General features: G+C 44.4%; 1 long non-coding RNA gene across 3 annotated transcripts in view; it reads right to left on the bottom strand.

Annotated features, from left to right (window-relative positions):
* Positions 1-19,038, bottom strand: part of LOC109451629 (uncharacterized) — a 397,673-nt gene that overhangs the window by 91,613 nt on the left and 287,022 nt on the right. For 2 of the 3 annotated variants that reach the window (XR_012489525.1, XR_002137999.2), the window contains one exon: positions 15,448-15,552. The exons of the other annotated variant lie outside the window; for it this stretch is intronic. This is a non-coding gene — a long non-coding RNA (uncharacterized LOC109451629). The remainder of the gene's footprint in view (positions 1-15,447; positions 15,553-19,038) is intronic. 3 annotated transcript variants of the gene reach the window in all.

The following is a 19,038-nucleotide window of genomic DNA, read 5'->3' as shown; positions in this document are numbered from 1 at the left end:
TACAGCAAGGCACTAATTACTCTTTCTGAAAAATTGCCTTATTTCAAAGATCTGGAGCCCAGGGGCACTGACTATCAAAACTCAGTTTAAAGAGGCTTCTTAACAGGGACAGCTTATTCAGTGACTCAAAACCTCTGTGTTAAGACCCTTTCCCCCAATTTATTCTCACCACCCATCATTTGCTCTGATATTCTATAGTTACAGTCCATCCTTTGGTTTTTGAAGGTTTGCCAGTTTATTAAGTAGAAATATTCTCAGAAGAGTCAACACTTTAAGCCATTATGCATGTTGCCTCAGTTTCCCCTCTCTCACTTCAAATTGTGTTCTGAAGTGGCCTACTCCACCTCTTCAATGCCTGCTCTCATCAGAATCCCTGACACCTTTTTTTGGTCTAGTTATTTTTAACTTCTAGTTTTGCCAATGCCTGGTGCTATGTGTTTAAAGATTATTCCCAAAGTACAGATGGGAACATCGAAGCTGTGAATTCCATTTCTTGACTCTTTGGTGATATCTAACTGAATCAGGGCTTTCAGAGTTTAATTTCAGTGGACATCATATTTCAAAACTGGAGAGGAATACAAAGAGGCGAAGGAAAGAATTTTCAGAGAGTGCCAAGCAATTTGAAACAGCTACTCTGTTTCTCTAATACCATGGATGCGCTAGAACAATAAATAGCAAGCTCAGTACAGATACTTTATAGCTAGTAATATACAGTAATTCAAATGGTTGCTTTGGACATTGGCTTCAATGCAGAAGGTTGAAAGATCTGCCATAGCACTCTATGGACTAAATCTTTATGCGTTGGTCTCCCCTGGGTGAGTGATCTGCAAAGAGTGCATCGTGAGACTGGCTCATGATTTCTACAGGGCTCCAAAGCCGCCACAACATTAAGGAGAGAACGATGTAAGTATATTAACACAGAGATGGGAAGACTGTAAGTCCCACTCCTTGAGGTACCTGATGGATAGTGGCTCTTAAAACAATGGAATGCTGTGTAATTCCAACATGGAAAAGGACTCTGGTAGTTTTGAATTAAAAAACAATTAAAAAGAGAAAGGAAAAAGCAAGAGATAATAGAAGAGATGAGGAAAACACACAAAACAGGAATCCGTGCAGATAATGACAAGATTATAAAGGCCTCCTCAGCAGCTAAAAGGTCAGGTACTTACCATTTTTTTTTTTTTTTTTATATATTAAAAATTGATACCAGCATGACCTCATTAAAGTGCTAATATTAGTAGAAAAGGATAGGTCAGTGTCAAAAACAATGCCGGATTCCCATCACAAGGTACCTGCTAAGTCAACTTTTGTCAACCTCAACAAAACACGAGCACAGACAGGACACAGGCTGTCATTGCCAATTAACACAACCTCTGGTGTGTCCATGTTCAGTGTCAAGAAATTATGACACATCTGCAAAGAGACAGCCATTACACACCAGTGTCCCATTCACACCTGTCTTGCATACAACCCAACCCCATCGCTTAATGTCACCATCCCAGTTTGGGCCACATTTATTTCTTATTTTTATGTAGTGCCAAAATGGCCACCTTTGGAAGCAAAGCAAGGAGAGGACTCACTACCTCCTCTCCCTAACCAAACAGCATAAGGTAAACCAGATAAAAGAAGACACACCAAAAAGTGGTGAGTTCTCTGGTGATCTAAAAACATGATACTGGACAACAATCAACACAGAAGGCCTCTCAGGCACAGCGTTGGTTTTTCCTGTGGATCTATGTTCACTACCAAAGGATTCTGTCCACTGAAAGTCCGGGGCAGTCAGCAAGTGATTCCTCACTCAGCAGGGGGACACGCACCATCCAGGGCAGATGCCCCTCAAGGCAATTGTTTGTTTATCTCCCCTACAAATAAGCTAAGGCAGAAAGGGTCTCGGGGGGCTGTGCATATGAAAAACGTCAAGCACTAAAATGAAGCTTGACTTCTGACAAGCTCCTCTGTTTTCTATTTTTTATCTCTTTAGCAACCAGAGGCTGGATCAATTCCCAACGTTCAGTGTAATTTTCAGAGTTTATAGGCATTCCATAGTTCCTAAGGAACAGAGTATAAAAATCTGGTAGAGTGAATCAAACTAATAAAATTGAGAACGCAAAATACCCCCCCACCCCTCCCCACCCCCTTACACTGATTCTAGCAGTTGAGCGTTTTCCAAGTCCATTAACACAAGTGTGTTATCAGTTTTTACCAGAGGTCAGTGTTAAAAGTCCCCTTGCCGCTCCAGACCTATGCTCAGAAATTTGAAAGATGGGGAGATTTGGCTTGGCTCATCCTATTTAATTTGCACTATGCCTGGATCTGTCAGGTTCTAAAGAAAGATGCAGCCCAGGAGATTTGGGAACTTCCTAACGTGAGTCAAGTTGGCAGCACGCACGCTTGGTTTCCACTGATTACAGCTTCAGTTTCTGACCCCCAGGAGGCCAAAACAGCAAGAGGAAAACGTGTATAGTAAATGTTGAGACCTAAGTCCATAATAAAAGTACCCCCCTTTCATTCTGCTGGTTCCTGTCTCCTGGCAAAGTCCACTTTTTAGCACCAATGCCGGCCCTACGGCATGGAACTGAAGAGAAATAGCAAAATCCACATCAACCCCAATGCCCGACAACAGGAGAATTGTCTCAAACAATGTGACCTCCATAAGACTGAATATTGGCAGCTCCTATAAACGATGTTTTTGGATAATATTTAATTACATGGGAAAATGCTCAAAATGCTAAGCGAAAAAGTGGGATGCAATACTGTAATTTATAGTACAGTTGCAAAAAAAAAGTGTAAAATGGTTCTGTGTGTATGGGGAGGTTTAGTTTTAAATTTAATTTTCTAATATTTTTTATGAGATGGGATGATACTTATTAATGTGTGTGTGTGGCAGAGGAACGCCGTCCCTTCCTCCTCCCTGGCTTTCTGGGAAAGAACTGAAGCTGCTTAGACAGATTCTGTCAGAGCTACAGTGGAACTACCCTCCCATGGTGGGAGCCTCAGGGGGATTGGGAAGCTGATGGATGGAACAAAGCGGGGCGATGAGAATATTCTGTTGGAGAGATAGAGAGAGAGGAGAAAGAAGGAGAGAGAGAAAAGAGAGTGAGAAGGAAGAGAGAAAGAGAGGGAGACAGTTACTGAATATTTTCTGGTACTAGAGAAGATATGAGAACAAAAGATTTAAATAAGAGTTCACATGTTGTGAATTCTTCACCGTGTTTCTATATTTGACAGAAATGTAGGTGTAGATGGTTACTTCTGGCCAGACCACACGTGCTTCGTTAACTATGACCCTGCTCTGTGGGAGGGATATCACAGCTTCATAGGACTTATATATGTTTTCTAAAATTTCCACAATGCCCAAGTTTCACTCTTCTACTCTGTAAAACAAGCGAATCAATAAAGAAAAACTGGCTCCTCCCAACAATGTATTTAGCTAATGAACTATGGCCAATCTCCTTGGCATGATGAGTTACAATGTGTCTTCACCTTTAAACCACAAAGCAAAAGTGATCATTAGTTATTTTTTGAATCGATTAATAAATTTAATATTTATGGAGCATCACCTCTGTGCTAGGTACATTGAAGCATGCTTGAGATAGAGTATTGAGCAAACCAGCCATGGCCCCTGACCTGAAGACAGATCAGAATGGAAGAGGCTAGAAGAGCAACTCTAAGATCACCTGGGCAGTGCGCCAAACCTGCCCTCGATAATGCAAAGGCCTGTCCGTCCCCTGAATGTCCCTTGAAAAGTAAGAGACAACGCCAAGGTAGAAAGTCCATTCTGAGTTAAGCATTGTTAGGAAATAGTTTTAGTCTGGAGCCCATGGCAGTTAAAAAAAAAAAAAAAAGTTCAAGACAGTTCTCTTAGGAAGGATAAAGTTGTTGTTATTCATTATAATGCAATGCCAGAAAGTGAAGGGTTTGTGAGGTGAATTGGGGGTGAAGAAAGGATCCCACCCTTCCAGGCTATACAATTTGGAGGCTATTAAAATCCTCTCACCCTTTCTTTTAATGCATTTGTTCCAGAGGAGCAGTTGCCCAGAGTTTGTCAGTAACAGCTCAGCATATGCAGAAAATCAATCCCAAACAAAGTTCAAAGAAATCCTTCCAAAGCTCTGTTGGAGGTGACAAATGGTTGCTAATGAGGGAAGGAGGCCCTCTCCTCATTTGACTGACAGGTGAAAGGATGGCTGACTGGGGAAAGACCACCTGCTCACTCTGGCCCAATTAAGACCTCTAACTGTTTGCAGTAACATGAGATTCACATTAATTGATTCCCCTTCTTAATCTGCCCCAGAAAAATCCAATGTGAGATGGAAACTCTGAGGAATGATCATAAAATAAACTGACACGGATTGTTTCAACATTTCCATAGCCTTAAGCTGCCAATGACTCCTCATTTCTTGTCAACTAGAGTTCTCTCCAGTTGCCTTTGAACTGTGCCCTCTACCACCTACCCACCCACCTTTGTGAGAGAGACATGCTAGAGTCTGATTCAATTCCCACCAGAGCTTTCTATCTTAACTGTGGGGTGGGCTGGTGCATTTGACTGGTGCTTGCGGCTCCTACAGAGGACCAAAGCTCTTTCCCCAGACAAAAGGTCATGGCCATGAAGGTGACTGAATCTCTCAGGCATTCTTGTATTGGAGCTGACCTCCTGAACTGAAATAAGAACATTTCCTTTTGTGTTTTGTGTTTATAAAACCACATCTGGATGGACTTTTTAATTTTTTTTACATTGTCTTTAAAGGTGAAATTAGCTTTACATTTCTGTATTTTTCTCCTCCATGATGGACTTTCTTGATTGTTGGAAATGACTGCTGAAGTCCACCAAAAAGACATGCACAAGAATATTCATGACAACTTAATTTGTGATAGTCCCAAACTAAACAGCACACACATATCTATCAACAATAGAATGTGTAAATCAATTGTGACACATTCACACCACAGAATACTACACAGCAATGAAAAAACAATGAACTTCTGGTGCTAGCAAAAACATAGATGCGTCTCAAGGACATAATGTTGAATGAAGCATCCAGACAGGAGAATAATTACCTGGGGGAAGTGACTGGGAAAAGGCATGAGGAAACCTAGTTACGGTGCTGGGAATTTTCTAGATCTGTATCTGGTGGCTTCAGGGTAAACATACATAAAAATTTATTGAGCTTTAGCTAAGATTTGTGCACTTGACTGAAGGTAAGCTGTACCTGTAGAAATGGAATAATCAAACAAATTTTGTAGTTTCACAGTTCATTGGGGCCTGGGTGGGGATAAGCGAATTCACCAAACTCAATAGTCCTGTTTGAGGACCGTGAACTTGCTTTAATTGTCAAGGGTAGTGGGGCCCAACTGCCTTAAGTAGTCTTAGTAATGATAATGGCAATAACAACAAGTTTGTGTTTTCATATGGACTGTACAGTGCAGGAGTGATATAGAACACGGCGTAAATATGTATTCATTTATACAGAGATATAGTTTCAGCAAGACTAATGGGCTTGTGGGAGGCTGGATAATGACCTCCACCCCTCCAAAAAAAATACCCACGTTTTAATCCCTGGAAGCTGTGAGTGTTACTTTGTCTAGCAAAAGGACATTTCAGATGTGAATAAATAAATGAAGGGTTTTTAGACGAAGAGGTTATCCCGGATTAGCAGCATGGGCCCAATGTAATCTCAAGGGTCTTCATGAGAGGACGGAGGGAGATCTGACTACGGTAGAGGAGAAAGGAATGTGACCTCAGAAACAAATGGTGTATCCAGGAGGCAAGAAATGCCCGCACCTCTAGACGGGGAAGAGGCAAGGAGTGGACTGAACTCTGGGGCCTCCAGAAAGAGCTGACCCTGTTGACCCCTTCTTGTCATGCTCAGAAGACTCACTTCATACTCCTTGCCTTCAGAATTGTAAGAGAACAAATTTGTAATGTTTTAAGCCACTAAGTTTGAGGTAATGTGTCACAGCAGCAATGGGAAAACTAATACAGGGGTCAAGATCACACTGCTGGTGTCAGAATTTGCCCTTCAATCCCTTAAAGTCCATCTTCTTCCCCCATTTCCACCACACCAGCCCCATGACACAGAATCTACAGGCTTCAAGCTATAGCCACAGGGCAAGGATTCAGCATGGGCAGGAGGCAGAGCAACCTCCACCCTAGTCACCTTTGGGCTCCCTCTGGGCATAAAAGGACCTTCCAGGTATGAGGTGGGAAAATAGTCTTGCTACTAAAACCCAGCGTCTCATCAATGAAAGAAGTTTCCAAAAGAGCGGCCAGAATACTTTGCGCGAGTGTCATTCCTAGATGGGTCTAGAAATTTCCTGGGCAGAAAAGCCGCATGTTTGTACTGAGTTATGTCTATGGCATACAACTGAAACCCCAAAGTAAATTTTCCAACTGTGGCTTGAGTTATCTGGTTTGGCCACCTATGACGATCCAATTTTCCGGTGGATTGTCAAGTCTCCCAGCCACTTTGTGGTAATTTGAATATTTTATTCATTCATCTCCTCACTCATTCAGTACTTAGGGAGCTTTACTCGGTGCCAGGTGAACAGGAAGTAGAGGCGAGTTGGAAAAACTGAGCTCCTGCCCTTAGGAACTGCTTACCATCGGCTGAGCTGTTTCTAGAGATTGTGGCTACAGGGGCGATTTGGGAGCCACTGGTCCTCTAAAGTAGACCATTTCTCACTAAAACATTAGGTAATAAGTAACAGAAAGTTAGTGTGATGAGGGGAACAACTTGGTCTTATGTGCTGTTTGTTAACTGGTCATTGCTCCAGGTTAAGTGCTCAATAACATGTGAAGAAGAGAGGTGGGAAGGAAAGAAGGGAGGGAGGGAGGGAGGGAGGGAGGGAGGGAGGGAGGGAGGGAGGGAGGGAGAAAGGGAGGGAAGAGAGAAACAGAGAGAGAGAGAGAGAGAGAGAGAGAGAAGGGGGGAGGGATGAACTGGGTAGACCACCGGCACCACCACTACTATGGGTCTTCTATTTTCATACTGTTCTTCCAATGTGTGACCTCCTTAAGACTGAGGGTCACATTTATTCATTTCTGTAATCCTGACACCCAGCACGTATCAGCACTTAATAAAAATAATTTTAGATCAATGAATAATTCACCAGACACTGTGAGATCATTTCAAAACTGAGCAGCCATTCAACCTACCTGACCTTCTCACAGACCCCCTTGTCCAGGCCAACCCCTCCCCTAACTTTTATCAAGCACGGCATCACCTCTGGGACTGGGAGTAAGGGAATATTAGCTCTTTTGATCAGCAGAGGAATGTGTCCTGTGGCCAAGGCAGACAGAGTGTGAAAGGGAAACAAGAAATGAGGGCCAACTCGCCCCAGGTAAATGCAGCATCACTTGGCCATTTTAAATTGCCAGCATAAATATTTATGGGGGAGCAGGTCAGAGAAAAACAACAACGCGAAGGTAGTGACAAAATCTGTTTCTTGCCAGTTTCAGAACAGAGAAACGCAGCCCTGGATCTCTGACTCTCTGCATCATTTAAAAGAATTAATCAATTCACACCAGACGGAGACCAACAGTGACGTTCGCTGAGGGAAGTTTGGAAACCTGAGGAAAACAAGGTTTTCCAGCTGCCACTGCGCTTCCGAGTTCCTCAGAGGAGCTCTAGTCTCCGTTTATCTGTTTCACATCTCCTCGTGTGTGATATTTCAGGCTCTTCGCTGTGAACTGGGGACTGACTGGGAGGTGCGACTTTCCCATCAGTCTCTCCTCTCAGGAGAAAATGGAAATATATCCTCTGTCTAAGCTGCCTGAAAAACATCTCTAGATGGAAGGTTAACTGTGTCGCTGCTGCCTTGGGTGTTCTGGGGACTGTGGCCTCCCCTTCTTCCCTGCCCTCGCTCTTCTGTTATTCATCAGTGAAGGATTTGGGGGTGCGGGGGTCTGGCATCTGCCTCAGTTGGTTCCCAAGAGCGGTTTTCCTGGCCAGTACCCTCCCAAGCCACGGAGTCATGGCCAGTCCCTGCGGCACCCCAGGGAACATAAATAGGTGTTTGGCCTCCAGGTAGTGTGGGAATCATTCCTGCAGGTTTTCATTTTCCATCGTTAAAAGCTTTGTGAGACTATTGGCCGAGATATAAAACAAAGCCACAACTGTGTCTGTAGCCCCAAGACTACCACGGTCACCTGCCTTTGCCTGAAAAGAGGAGCCAGGACTGCCCTGAGCAAGCGCGGACAGGTGTGCCAGTTCTTTACACTCACCATACTGGCCTCCAGAGCTCCCGCTCGCCCCCGTGGCTTCCAAGCTGCACAGAGGGAAAGCCCATCATGACGGGCAACTTTGGCTGATCTCCTGCGTCAAGCACACTTCCTGTGATACCCACAGGCTCAGCCCTGTTCCCCTGGCCTCTGCTCACCTTTCCCTTCATCATATTTTCTCCCCTGTCTGAAACAGCACCCCTCTCATTTTCTGGCTTTCTTATCCAGCTTCATTTTCCGTCACACCACTTAGCACCCCCTGCCACATTGTGTATTTACTTGTCTGCCATCTGTTTTCTTCCCCCTGGAATGGAATCTTCTACTAGAATGAAGGGACTTAGGTTTCGCTAGGTCACGTTTATATGTATCCCAGCAGCTAGGACAGTCCTTGGCATGTAACTGATGCTAAGTTCATTTTGCTGAATGAATGCGTGAACACGTGGTCCTGCCAGACCAAGGTTCTTCCTTCCCCAAGGAACTTGTGTTGAGAGTCAGGGGGTCCTCTTCACACCAGTATCAGCAAGATGGAAATGGTCCTGAAGTGCGCTTAGCTTCTTACTAACCCATTCTAAACCTAGCACCCATAAACGTCACTCCTGCTTCTCTGTCAGACACTCATTCATCAGCAACATTTATTGGCGCAGTGGAATGTGCCAGCAATAGACTCAGTGTGGGTGAGAACAATGGGGAACAGGACAGACACTGTCCCTGCTCTCAGGGGACTGACAGCTTGGCAGGAAGACAGACATTGAAACAAGTAACAGCAGTGAGCCCTCTTCAGGGTTATAATTGGGGAGTCCAGGGAGCTATGGCCACACAATGCCTGAGGCCTCTCCTGCTCTGGGGCCTGTCCTTTTCTAAGAAGTCATAAAATAACTGTCCTCTCAAAGAACTAAGAAACCATCAAACGATTCTCTGCAAACACGATAGAGTGCTTAACTCAAATCAAAGCATATAATGCTTTATGATAGTGCTGGAGAAGTGTCTTAGAGTCCAGAATGTCAGGATTCATAGCAGGCCAATTCGAGGAAAGATGGAAATGATGCTTCTTGCACTGCCAACAAGGGCTAAGCATGGGCTAGTCTCTTCTCCCTCCCCTTCTCTCTCAATCTCATTCTCGTGAGTGAGATGCTAAATGCCCCATTTCAAAAGTGAAGGAAATGAAGCTCAGAGAGGTTGTGTAACTTGTTCAAAGTCACACAGCTGCTAAGTGGCTACTGAGAGATTCAAAGCCAGGTGTAAATGGCTCTCCAGAGCAGGACTTTCTAGGTTCCTCTGATTCTCTTCCACAGGCTTGTGCTTCTGCTGTCAATGCACCAGCTCCCTTCACGGTGTCTGCCCGTATGTAGCCTTAAGGGTCCCGTACACAGTAAATAGTGCTTATAATCCCTATGTTCTGATGATGTTGTTGGTCTTAGAGGAAAATGAGCTTGGCGAGTCACATGGAGTAGGGAGGAGGGCAACGCATGTCCATATAGCGGTGATAACCGTGGCGCCTGGGCCTGGCAAGGAAGTAGGGCTTAATACCAGGTTGTCCTGGACATTGCAGGGGTCTCCTCTGGTGAGGGACGGTGGGGAGAATGAGGAATAACAACTGACTCTGTCATTCGTAGACTCCATCACTGCCTTTCTGGGTGACCTGGGCAAATCGTTTAATGTCACGCACCTCCCTTTCTTCACTGGTAAGATGAGGCAGCCCCACTCAGGAACAAAGATTCATATAAAAGTCAAGCTCCTAAAATGAAGCGACACAGGCACGAACACAGGGTTTTTTATTACTACAGGCAGAAGTTCATGGAGGGAAATGAAAAAGGGGAGGGCCTTTGAATTTTCTGTGACAACATTCCGCTGCCCTCAACTGTCACTGCCAGGCAAACCCTTGTACTTGATCCACTTCCCCCAAAAGGGGATGATCGGAGGGCCCCACCTGCAATGTCTCTGTCACCCCATCTTTGCATCTGCCATCTAAAGAGCTCACCTCGGAAAATGGAAACTAACAATAACAGCAAGCACAACAACCATAATCCCTACCTGTGTAAAGCACACTCCAGGTTATAAGTACTTTCCTGTAGGTAGATTGCTAATTTGAACCTCACAAAAACACTCAGTGATGGAGTCTTACCACCCCAATGTTACAGATGAGAAACAGGCTCAGAGACCTAGAAGGTTAACCTAACAGCAGAGATAACGCTCAAAACCAGTTATTCTGACTTCGCATTCAGTGATCTTTCTAAACACTGGACCAGTCAATGATGACAAGTCACATCACTCGTCAAACATGTTAGTCCCCAAATAGGCCACGCTGGGAAACAGTCACCTTGAGAACAAAACCTTTCCTACACACAGTGTGCTATTGCTCAACTGCTTTTTCATTTCCAAAGACCACATATTTCTTTTCTTTTCATAAAACTCCAGGAAGTGTATGCCAGCGTTCACTTGAGTTTCCCTCTTTGTCAGCTGGGCCTGGAATTGGGAATCATGTTCTTGGTATTTTTTTTCCAGATGTGAAGTTAACAAAATCTGACGGTCAGAGCCTTGGCTCTCTTTTCATTGCTTTTGGATGGAAGAGAAACATTTGAACGGGGGTAAAGGAAGGGGCTGGCACAAGCTTGGGGCCTGAAATTCAGGAAATGATGGAATAACTATTCACGGATATCTGCAATCAGTGCATTCACAATGACACTGAGGAGCATCTGCGAAATTAACCCCCAAGCCCATGTTCTGCCCTGATACTCCACTGGGGTCCCTTTTAAACAGATTGCCCTACATTACCAGAAAAACTGCAGTTGTGACAATTTCAGTATTCACACCACATGCTTACTTTTATTTGGATACTGTGGAAAGCAATCCTAAGACGTAACTCTACTTAGTTAAATCTTAAAAAGTATCATTGCTGTGGGTTTGCGATTCCTTTTAGAATCTCCAAGCATACCGACTCTCCATAAGTCACCATCCTGCTACTCAGAGCAGACAAAGCCAATACCTTAATTGTGCAATGACAAATGGTAACCTCATCCTGACCTGAGACCCAGAAAAGTTCTGTCGACCCCTGAATCACCAAAGGAGAAGCCAACTACGGTCCCTCCTGTGGAAAGTGGACTTATTGTGCCCGACCCTTTGTGTTGTCCATCCTCGTGTGGTGCACAGGTTAACGTTCCATTTATCCCCACCAGGACTGGCCGCATGGGTGAGCAACCTGTGCAAGTCACACTGGGCCCCACACTTACAAGGTCCAACATTTTGCTTAATACTTTGTTGTGGCCATCCTGAAAACCTTCACAATTTATGAACAAAGGGCTTTGCCCTGGGCCCTGCAAATGTTGAAGCTTACATTCCAAGAATGTAAGCTCCAACGAAAGTGGAGATTCTTGTCTGTTTTGTTCATAGATAGTTTCCAGAACGGTGCTTGACACTAGTAATAAATATTTGTTAAATGAATGAATAAGTGGATGAATGGATCCCAAGATACTCGATTCATGAGAGTCTCCCATTCCTAGGCCAAGTCACGGAACACGGTCGCTCTTATTTTTCATTCCTGTACCCTGAGAGTTGAGTCCACACATCCCAAAGTTAGGGTATAGACCTAAATGATTGTTTCAGAAAGGAGAGCCGACAAGAAAGGGAGAAAGAGGGGGTCCAAAGAGAGACACAGCCAAGCCTCCTGAGAGACTGACTCGAGAGCAGAGGTATCTCCAGGGGCAGAGAGAGAGAGAGCAGCAGTCAACCCGCCTCCCAGTTCACCAGGGGAATTTCCTTTACTGTGCGCCAGAAGGCAGGGGGAGTTTTCTGACTTGTAACCTCAGTCCTTCTCCATGTCCCCCGGGTCTTGCAGGAGGACAGCAGCAGTCCAGCTGTAGGCTCAGACACACCCCAGGCCTGTCAATGCATTTCCTCAGCAGCTAATCCTCACCTTTGAGCTCTCAAAGTGGGGCTATGGATGCAGAAGCCATTCTGCTGAACGGTGCAGGCTGGTCAGTGAAGACCAAGAAATAAGAGCAAAAATGGGGCCTGAGCAAGTCAACTCCACCCAGAGCTGCCTTGTGAAGGTGATTGGAGAACGGGTGGCTAGACGTTAGCGCTCACACAGAGAACACAAGGCTGCCCTCGTCCAGTGGAGGGGTTAATACAGCTGAAGCCATTTTTCATAGATTTTATTGATCACCTTCAGTCTTTGTGGATTTAACTGCCATGTCGATACGCCCTCATTAATTTTCTGTTTGAAGATGTCAGGGTAACAAGCAGATCTCTTGCCATGAAGCCCTTCACGATTAATGCTAGAGAAAGGGGGAGACTGAATTGTCCTCTGGAGCCTCTATTTATCACCCTCACTATTTATTGAAATGATAAGTTACGGGCAGATAATCAAGCTATCTGAGGTCTTTGGGGAAAGTGGACAACGTGGGTCATAAGGAAAGACAAACAAGAAAAGTGAAGCCAGCAAATAGTAGTTCTCTGGATTACATGCAGAAAAAAAGCACAAAATGGGAAAGAGAAAAAAAAAATCTGCACACAATGTCCAAATTTCAGGCACTGCCAAAGTTTGCAAAATATCATTTCATTTAGAAATGCTATGATTTAATGGCAAAGGAGGACATTTTGTTGGAACGCCTAGCGTAACAAACACTTTTCCCTCCACTTAACAGCACTCTCCTGGCTGCGTTTTGTGGAGAAAATAATAATTTGGATGTTTTGAATTATAGCAGTAATACTAAAGGCACTTACTCTAGGCCCACCCAAATTCCCAGGGTTGAACACGGTGTCGGGGCTCAGTAAGAATGTGGTAAGATTATGGCAGGCAACTGTTGGTTTTAGGACACGGTTCACAGTTTGCTGCAGTCAGAAGGGGCAAGCAGAGCTTTCTTTAGGGTTGCGCCTCTGTCGGTGCCCCTTTTGCCAGGGCAAAGCCAAGACAGGGCTCTCTCAGCTGAGAAGTCTTAGGGTTTTGGACCAGGAGCAAGACCCAGAGGGCAGAACGCGAGGCTAAGCATCTGGAGGTCTTGGATGCACTCCTGGCTCTGCCACTAATGAGCCCAGTGACCTTGGGGGAAGTGCCTGTGCAGACCGGGCCTCCCTCCTTCATCAGTACAATCTTTGACTTTTACAACTTCAAAGATCCTTAGAGATCATCCACGTCTATATTCCCCAAACCGTGTTCATTCACATTCTGCCTGCATGATGTGTGATGTGTGCTTTTTCCATGTACCACTTTTATTATTCTTTGCTTTCATAAATCTAATTTTAAAAGAATCCAGTATCAGTTACAACATACAGAAGGTAACTGTTAACTGTAAAAATGAATTTAATAAAAACAAAGTCATGTTATTATATGCTAGCCAGATGAGTGTTGCCGGTCTAGGAAGAACAATAGCAACGAAAAGGAAAATAATCATATGCGATATTTATGGAGATCTTTGCATGCGCCAGGCCTGGTTCTGAATGCTTTATATATATTTCAGTTCGTTGGCACAATGCTATGAATTAGTACCTATTGTCACCCTGTCACCCTTCCTTTTGCAGACGCGGTAACTGAGGCACAGAGATAAATTTGTGATCTGCTCCCTCTTGGTTAAATGGCTGTTAGTTTGTTCATCGGCATGAATCTAAGACTTTCCCCTTGACATAATCAGAAGCATTACAAGAGAATTATAAAAGGAAAAACTGTTTCATCGTGCCATGAGTTTGTGCTATCCACCTAGAATCACCACATATGGCTTAGGTAACAGATATTCAATAGTTCTGGGAGAAAATGATCTAGTCATAGAATAACTTGAGAAGTGGAAGGTTTTCTCATAGCCACTGTCGTGGGCCTTTGTGGAGTTGGTCCCATTACTTCTCTGCTGGCATTGTCCTTTTTCCTCGACTGCCTGAATAATTCCTACTGGTCCTTCAAGCAGCACCTCACCATGAACCCTCCGTGACCTCCTCCCGAGCCCCCTGGAGGCCGCAGGTCACCCCCTTCTTGGTGCCCCCAGTGTATCCTACTCACATTTCCATGACAGGAGTTGCCTTACACTTGATGACCTCTACCTTTTGACCCAATTGGTTCATTGCCATAGAGAGTAAAGCTTGTTCTAGGTCCATAAATCTGTAAACATTCCAAACCTAATAGGAAATAAGTGCATTGAAAAAAAAAATGGTTTTGCAAAGCATTTATTACATAAAAGTAAAACTAATGCTACATTCTAGAAGCTCTTTGGGGGAAGTATTTCATTGTGGGGTAGACTGGATGAGGCTTCTTAAAACCAGACTCCAATGAGCTTGGATTGAACATGCTTATCTTCCCTGGTTACTCTCCTGGGAGGAAGCAGAGAGGCTCTCCTCTGCTGCCATGATCTCGCCTTCATAACTAGGGTCATCTGTGTCGAAAACCCTGGGTTTCAATAGGACTAATGGCTTGGAAATCACCTGAAAGTGTCAGGGACAAACAGCTTCTTGGTGGCATCGCCCTCGTCTTGGTCTTCCTTGACTAATGCTTCTGCTTCCATCTCCTCCACCGTCCCCCTCCTCCTCAGCGATCTCTTGCTCTCCCATTTTAACCAGAGTGCCCTGAATTGCCTTTGACCCTGAGTACCATTAACTATCAGAAGACTATGTCTTTGGCAGCCACTGGACAACCCAAAACATGAGTGTTGGTTGCTTCCGAGGGAGTGATACTTCGGCTACAAAGGGTCATGGAAGCAGAGATCACAAGCTAAGCCACTGTAGGTCCAGGATCCCCTGTAATTTATTTACGTGCCTACCTCCCTGACTCCATAAGAAGTTCTTTGAAAGCAGGCACCATGTCATGTTAATTTGTGCATCCCAAAGTTTTTCAAGCATTATGACAAAACAGATTGACTGACTTATTCAATTAATTACCAGCTCAATTAATGCACTTGACATTTTGCCAGGAATAGAACTCATGATCCTTACCCCTACCTGGAGAGAGAGAGAGAGAGAGAGAGAGAGAGAGAGAGAGAGAGAGAGAGAACTATGCAAAGAGGCTTCCTAATTCATTTTGGATCAGTCTAACCCCTAGGAAGTCTTTTCATATATTTCATGTATTAAATTGAAATCTTTCTCCCTGTGACTTCCGTTAGCCAGTTCCAACCAATAAAGTCGCAAACCAAAATCAATGCCTCTTCACCCCCAGAAAGAGCTTTTGCGTGTTAGGACATTGTGCTCACTGTGAGCCCTTTTATCCTTTTAAACAGCATCTCTCCCTCCCTCCAATCTTCCCAGCTCACCTGCCATCCTGGCAGAATAACCCAGGTTTGGACGTAGTCCACCTGCTTTCAATCCTGGCTCCACAGCTTACTTCTGGTGTGGTCTCTGAACCTCAGCGGCCTCATCTGCAGAATGGAAATGTTATAATAGCACCTCATGTGTCTATTGTGGGGACTATGTCAGATGACACACAACATGCATGATACAGTGACAAGTGTTTAATACGCACTCAAAAATGTTAGATATTAATACTCCAGGTGGCAACTGGTCAGAAAAGCCAGCCCCAGGGGAGCCCACAGCTCCCTCGGAATAGAATCCTTTCTGTTAATCAAACCTGCCTGCGTTCAGTCTTAGAGCAGCCGCATCCCCTAATGGCTCATCTTGGGCTTGTGGTCAATCAAAATCTCCAGGTCCTTTTTCCCATATAAACTGCTGTCAGATCTGTTCTCTCACATCTTATACTTTAAAAATCAATTTTCTGAAACTAAAAGGAGGACCATATATTCATCTCTATTAAGTTTTCTGCAGGTCAGTTTGGCCTATCATTCTAACATGTCAAGAGAAGTTTAAGTCTTGATTCTGTCATCTGACCCATTAGTCACCTTTCCCAAAGCGGTGTCATTTCCAGATGTGATAGTTATCTCTTTTGTCTTCACGGAGGTCCTTGATCAACATCCCCCAACCACTTCGAAAACAAGGACAGAGCTCTGTGGTACTGTTGACATCCTTTGGGCAGCAGGTCAACGCGGTCATTTTATGGAGAAGAAGAGTGAGACGCAGAAGGGCTCAATGATTTGCCCGTCATCATACAATAACAGCAGTTGACTGTTTCCCTAAGTGTGTACCTTGGAACAACGGTCCCCTGAGAGAGCTTTCATAACAAAGGATTCCCATGGCCAAATAAGGTTGGAAAGCCATGCATACTCTGTTTCCTTCTTGGAGATCTGCAATGCCTGCCAGCACACTACAGATTTTGCGAAGTCCTACAGTCACAAAGAATCTTGTGAAACATGTTGAATCCAGCATGTAGTTGACCACAAAATCCTATTTTCATGTAATAACTCTTAACATCCCACGGAAACGGTGCCCCATAGTAAGCTACAAACAGGCATACCTAGAATACAAGACCCGTGTCGCTCCCCTGTCATGAGAATAAGTTCTGAGATCCCCATGTTCAGAGAGTTCTGTGACTTCCAAATGAAAAATAGGATGGCAAAAGGCTTTGGAAAGGAAGAGTTAATAAATGGGAGTGCAGTGAGATGAAGAAGGCAGGAATCAAGGTGGAGGGGAGGGGCAGCCCTCCACTGGCCTCCATGCCCCCCAAACAGGAGCAAAATCAGAGCCCAGAATTGAGCGCTCCTAGTAAGATCCTCACCCCTCGCCTCCCTCCCTCACCCCTCACCCCTTCCATCACGCTCTGCCTTCAGGCCATCAGGACTAGTCTCATTATGCTTCCATCCCTGGTCGTGTCAGTCATCCCAAGAAACCAGGGACTCCCAGGCAGGCTCAATCACTAGTTTTTCAAGAAGACTCCCCTGATTTAAGATTGCAGTTCCTCCATCTGGCACCCACTCCCCTTCTCTGCTTTATTTTTCTCCATAGCATTTATCACCATCTGACATAATACTCGTATATATTTCATTCGAGTGTTTGCTTGTTTTATTTGGTTATGGTCCATATCCCTCTACTGGAGAATACGTGCCATGCTGGCAGGGGTGTTGGTTCTGTTCACTGCTTTATTCTCAGCATGCAGAATAGTATGTGGCTGATAGTTGGTGCTCAATAAATACAAAAATACCATTCAGCTCAAGCCAGGGGGTGCTCAATGAATTACAGCCTCTCAAAGGGCAAGGATCATGTCTTGGGTTTGCTTTGATTTATTTATGATGTGATACCATCTGCTGAGTGGGTCTTTATTACACTAGAAATGAATATTATTACTCAGATAGATAACAATATACAGAGGAAGGCTATTAGTCTCAGAAACCGCATTCTCCCTCCTTTGGTGACCTCATCCACCAGGCCTTGCATGGGTATGACTCATAAGTCCATAGCACCATGCCTGACCCGCATCTGAGCCACAGCCTACCTTTCCTGTGGGTTACTGGACATTTCTACCATGCTACGCAGCTCAAAGTCTGGAGGCCCATAGCCAGAAATATTATCTCCTCCCTGCCAAAAATTCATAAGGAAATATAAACGAAAACAACTTTCCCCAACTCTATTATTTTGCCATCTATTTATGTGGGTAGCACTGAAAAAATAGGAATTACAAAAATGGATGAAAGACACACAACTCTTTTACTGACTTATTCGTCCTTACAGTCTTTATATCTGAAATGTTCCTGCCAGCTCTTCCCTCTGCCCCATTCCCACCGTAGTATTAGGTTTCCATTAGCTTTTGCCTGGGCAATTGAGACATTCCTCTCTCAATATCTCTGCTCCCTCATTTTCAATGCCTTTCATTTCGAATCCAGTGTTTTTTCAAGCAGCGGGCCATCCCCATTAGTAGGTTATGAAATCATTTAGAATGTCATGATGAGCATTTAAAAAATAAAATAGAATAGCACAGAAAAAAACAAAACAGAACAAATTTTTTAAAAATCCAACTATATTACAAGTAGCAGAAAAATTGTTTGTAAAGTTTGTTAAAGGAGTGCTCTGAGCCATTATGTAAACACATCTGTCTTCATACATTTCTCACTGCTCTAACCTAATGTATTTCAAAGCAGAGATACAGTTATGTCATACTGTACCTTAAGCTTTCAGCGACTCCATAGTGCCCTATGAATAAAGCCAAACAAAGTTACCCATCATTGACTGGTGTCCCAACTCAGGCTCTAGCCTTCTTTTGTAGCTTATTTTCCAACACTCTTATACTCATACCTAGAATGCTTATCGTGCTGAAGCACTCATAACTTCTGAAACATCCGTGAGATTCCTACCACAGTCATTTTTCATATGCTGTTCTTTCTTCTAGAGCGGTGATTCTCAACGAGGAGGAGCGATTTTGCTCCCTGGGGATATCTGGCAATGTCTGCAGACATTCTGGGTTTTCACAATGGGAAGGGCTGGAGGTGCTCTTAGCATGTAGAAGGTAGAGGCTAGGGATGCTGCTAGACATCCTACAAGGCACAGAATTGTGCCCTGCAACACATGACCCAGTCCCAAATGTCAGTAGTGCTGAGGCTGACACAGCCTGTTCTCCATCAGTGGGTCTCAAATTGTGGCATGCATCTAAGTCACTTGAAGGACTTATCAGAGAGCTGGGTCACACTCGCAGAGTTTCTGGTTCCATAGATCAGCGAGAGGCAGGTGCCGGAGGCAGGCATGAATGTGCATTTCTAACAAAGTCCTAAGTGATGGTGAGGCTGCTGGCCCAGGACCACAGGACCACTGTTGAGATAAAGTGACCTCTCCTTTCAGCAGGGCTTCCAATTACCCATCTCCAATGCTTTAGAGGCTGAGCTCAAGTGCCATCTGCTTCACGGAGCCTTCCCTGGTATCGGCTTGCTCTTTGTCTCCTCCAGTGGTTGGCCTCAGTCTCTCAATCTCTCTCTTTCACTCTTGTTTGACGCTCACTGGACTTTCTCTCCCTCATGCTTCACCCA

The sequence above is a fragment of the Rhinolophus sinicus genome, linkage group LG10, assembly GCF_036562045.2.
Source record: "Rhinolophus sinicus isolate RSC01 linkage group LG10, ASM3656204v1, whole genome shotgun sequence".
In the NCBI taxonomy this organism is placed as follows: domain Eukaryota; kingdom Metazoa; phylum Chordata; class Mammalia; order Chiroptera; family Rhinolophidae; genus Rhinolophus; species Rhinolophus sinicus.
The sequence above is the reverse complement of the archived record's forward strand: the minus strand, read 5'-3'. Positions and strand labels throughout refer to the sequence as shown.